General features: G+C 41.7%; 1 pseudogene; it reads right to left on the reverse strand.

Moving 5' to 3' along the window:
• Nucleotides 1-3,010: 3,010 nt before the first annotated feature.
• LOC100610752 (small ribosomal subunit protein eS1-like) lies at nt 3,011-4,137 on the reverse strand (annotated as a pseudogene).
• Between the last annotated feature and the right edge of the window lie 288 nt (nt 4,138-4,425).

Below are 4,425 nucleotides of genomic sequence, written 5' to 3' on the forward strand. Positions count from 1 at the left end.
TGCACATTGTGCAGGTTAGTTACATATGTATACATGTGCCATGCTGGTGCGCTGCACCCACTAACTCGTCATCTAGCATTAGGTATATCTCCCAATGCTATCCCTCCCCCCTCCCCCCTCCCCACCACAGTCCCCAGAGTGTGATATTCCCCTTCCTGTGTCCATGTGATCTCATTGTTCAATTCCCACCTATGAGTGAGAATATGCGGTGTTTGGTTTTTTGTTCTTGCGTTAGTTTGCTGAGAATGATGGTTTCCAGTTTCATCCATGTCCCTACAAAGGACATGAACTCATTTTTTAAAAGTAGATTCAGAACAGGAAGAAGCTTCTCCATTATAGCTGGAAGCTTTAAGGTATAGCTGCTCCTGGACTCAGACGCAACCCATCAGAAATTTCTTGAAGATTAGATTTCTGTATCACTCAGACTGGGGCTGGTGTATGAATCAGTAAGTAATGACATGGCCATGTCCGTTTTTTACAGCCAGCATCCGTTCTGATGGTTGGCACCATGGTGTACAGATTGTTAAGTAATTTTAATATCACCCCCAACTGGGTGCCGACATGGAAACCTATTACTGGTCATAGTCTGTTACCACCAAGAAAGGCTCATGGAGGTGGGAAATGATGCGTGTTGTCAAAACAAGATCTAGTTCACTTAGGTGTTGAATTCTATTCCAGGTTTTATAGAGGGCTGATTCTCTCAAATCTCTTATTGGAACCTGGCCACGCTTCTCATTTCTATTTTTCCATCTGGGAGACATACAGGCTCTCACACCTAGTTTCCATGCCCAGCCAAAGCTATTGCAAAGCTCCTAGAGAACATGGAATGACTGGAGACATCCGGATAAAGGTCACAAGGTGGAAGAAGTGCAGGGTGACCCAGTGGAAAGCAGTGGTGGAAACAGGTGGATGGCTTTGGGAAGAGGTTCTAACTAATTCACTTTCCCTAGTGTATAAAAGCAAGCTTTCCCCCAGGCTTCACAAACAGCAGGCTCGTGTCTAGCTCTACCTACTTGCACGTAAGCAGGAAGTTCATCGTCTGTTCAAATGCTAAATAGATGTTAGCAGCACTTTATTGGATCAGCTCAAGGTGATTTCGATTTGTTCTGGGAACACATTTATCATCTTATAACACATGTGTGTGGCTCTGCTTTCTGGACAGATAGAATTACTCATGTGTATGTGTCAACCAACCAAATTAAATCATCCAATGTGATAAACCCATTTGGAGGGCTATTCCCTTTCATTTATTCTAGGGAAATAATATTCTAGGCAAACTTATTCCCTAGAATTTGTGACTCAGGTTTAACTTCATATTTCCCAGAGCAAAGCTTCCCAACTTTTATTTGGGGCAGTGGTTTACAAAGTTATTTTAGTCCTGGGGTCTTTTATAATAGCTTCCAAATACAGAGGCCAATATATAAAGCTGAGAAAGGTCAAGCAGATCAGAGGGAAGAACTGGGAAACCTGGGCATTTCCTCTGCCCCTGTCTCTTGTTGCCGACGTGTGGGGACTACCAGGAACCTCTGGAAACACACTTGAAACAGCTGCACTTGCAAATCTCCAAATAGCCCAAGCTGTGTTGGAAACTCACAACTCAAACTTTCAAAAACAAAGGGTTAATTTTACCGTGTCAAATTGCCTTCTTATAATTTATAATCTCATAATATTTCCAACATTCCTAAAGAAAAATAGAACAAATGTTTATGTACCCATCACTCAACTTTATCAAATCTTAACATTTTGTTTTGGTTATTTTTAAAGGAGTAAAATATTACAAATATTGTTGAAGCCCCTTTATGTGCTCCTCCCAAATCTCATTCTCCTTTCCTCCTTCCTTCCTCCTCAGAAATAACCACTACACTGAACTCGTATTGATCATCCCCATGAAAGATTTTTCCTATAAATACATATTAATATATAGTTTCCCCTAGTGAGAATATGTATATATGCAGTGGCTCATGCCTATAATCCCAACACTTTTGGAGGCAGAGACAGGAGGATGTCTTGAGCCTAGGAGCTTAAGGCCAGCCTGAGCAACATAGCAAAATCCCATCTCTACAAAAGATCAAAAAATTAGCCAGGCATGGTAGCATGTGCCTATAGTTTCAGCTACTCAGGAGGCTGAGGTGAGCCCGGAAGGTTGAGGCTGCAATAAGCCAAGATCATGCCACTGCACTCCAGCCTAGGCAACGGAGCAAGACCCTATCACACACTTACAAAAAATAATAATGTTGCAAACATCAATCTGCAATTTGCTCTTCTAGCTCAACATTGTGTTTTGGAGATTTATCCATCTTGATGCATTTAGCTCTGGCCCATGCACTTTAACTACTACATCATATAGTGTTGTATGAATTTTTTTTTTTTTTTTGAGATGGAGTTTCACTCTTGTTGCCCAGGCTTGTGCAATGACATGATCTCGGCTCACCGCAACCTCCGCCTCCAGGTTCAAGCAATTCTCCTGCCTCAGCCTCCTGAGTAGTTGGGATTACAGGCATGTGCCACCATGCCCAGCTAATTTTGTATTTTTAGTAGAGATGGGGTTTCTCCATGTTGGTCAGGCTGGTCTCAAACTCCTGACCTCAGATGATCCGCCCACCTCGGCCTCCCAAAGTGCTGGGATTATAGGCGTGAGCCACCGTGCCTGGCCTGTTGTATGAATTTGTGTGTGCATTTTCCTTTTTATCAATGCTGCCTCAAATTTTTCACGAAATGTTGCAACGAACATTCTTGTGCATGTATCTACTCTGAAAACTTCTCTAGGACCCAGTGCAACACACACACACACAAACACAAAGTAAAACAAAGTTTCACAAAACAATTGTCTTACTACACTTTCAGAAACTTTGTCATAATGTATATCATAGTTCTTTTTATCAGGTTGACATTTCCCTTCCATTCCTAGTTTGCTGAGAGTTGTTAATCATGAATGGGTGTTGAATTTTGTCAAATTCTTCTTTTTTCACAAATAGGACTTTTTATTTCCCACTGATTATAAGTCCGAACTTTAAACAGATTCTTGGACTGGTGGTTCATATCCATCAGCTTGCTCATCTTTAGCACCTATCTTGTCCCCAGTGGCTTTTCCAGAACTACTTCCTTCACCATGAAGCTCCATGAGTAGTTTTTCCAATTCATACTTGGGCTTCTTCAGCATTTTTACTTTTCTTTTTCCTTTTCTTTTTTTTTATTTTTTATTTTTTGAGACAGAGTCTTGCTCTGTCACCAGGCTGCAGTGCAGTGGCATGATCTTGGCTCACTGCAACCTCTGCCTTCCGGGTTCAAGCGATTCTCCTGCCTCAGCCTCCCGAGTAGCTGGGACTATAGGTGTGCACCACCATGCCCAGCTAATTTTTGTATTTTTAGTACAGACAGGGTTTCACCATGTTGGCCAGGATAGTCTCGATCTCTTGACCTCGTGATACACCCACCTCAGCCTCCCAAAGTGCTGAGATTACAGGCATGAGCCATTGTGCCCAGTCAGCATTTTTACTTTTCTAATGAAAACATCTGGAGAGGATAAATGGATTGGCAAGGCTTTTCTATGTCTTTTCCAATGCTGTCTGGAGTCAGTTTATTGACCACTTCTTTCAAGTCATTTGTCTGCACCTCTCAGTTCATGATTTCCATCATCTTCTTCCAGATTTGGTGGACCTGTTGATGCTAAGCATAAGAAGTCTTCCGTATTTGATTGTTGCATTTTTTAGTAAAACCAACACAGAACAGACAAAGCAAGTAACCATTGGTAGTCTTGACATCAACACAAGCTTCGATCACTGTCTGCCATTTTTTGACCATGGAACACATTTTGTCATGGGTAAGATTCATGCCATGGAAGTTAGTCAGGTAGCTTTTGCCCTGAACATCTTCAATAATCAGCTTGAATTTTCTAAATGCAACTTCATCATTCTGCAAATCAGCAAAACTCACTTCAAACACATGACCCATGAGGACATCAGATGCAATTTTGGTTCATTGGGTCCTGGTGACTAGCATCTTTCTGATATTTCTTATATTGAACATAGCAGGTGCTTTCACATTGTACAAGTCTTCCTTAGAAAATGGATCAACCACTTTCTTCTTGGCTCCCTTTTTGCCACCTTTCATAAGGTGCTTGTTCTTGCCAACCACCATGGTACTGCTCAGAAAGCCAAAAAGGGATTATAGGGGTTTTTAAAAGAAATTCTGTCAATAAGGTAAACTACAATAATTAATTTTCAAATGTTGAACCAACCTTGCATTCCTGAGATAAGCCCCACTTGGCCATAGGATGTTGCAATGAGTGCCAAGCTGCAAATATGAGGGCAGAGTTCTCCACAAGACTGCCCTCACTTCAGACTTCAGATACCAGCAGCAAATCTAGGGGTCCCTAGGGCCATCCTTATTTCATACTAGCTGGCAACAAGTTTGAGCATCCCAAAA

The sequence above is a fragment of the Pan troglodytes genome, chromosome 23 (assembly GCF_028858775.2).
Source record: "Pan troglodytes isolate AG18354 chromosome 23, NHGRI_mPanTro3-v2.0_pri, whole genome shotgun sequence".
In the NCBI taxonomy this organism is placed as follows: Eukaryota; Metazoa; Chordata; class Mammalia; order Primates; family Hominidae; genus Pan; species Pan troglodytes.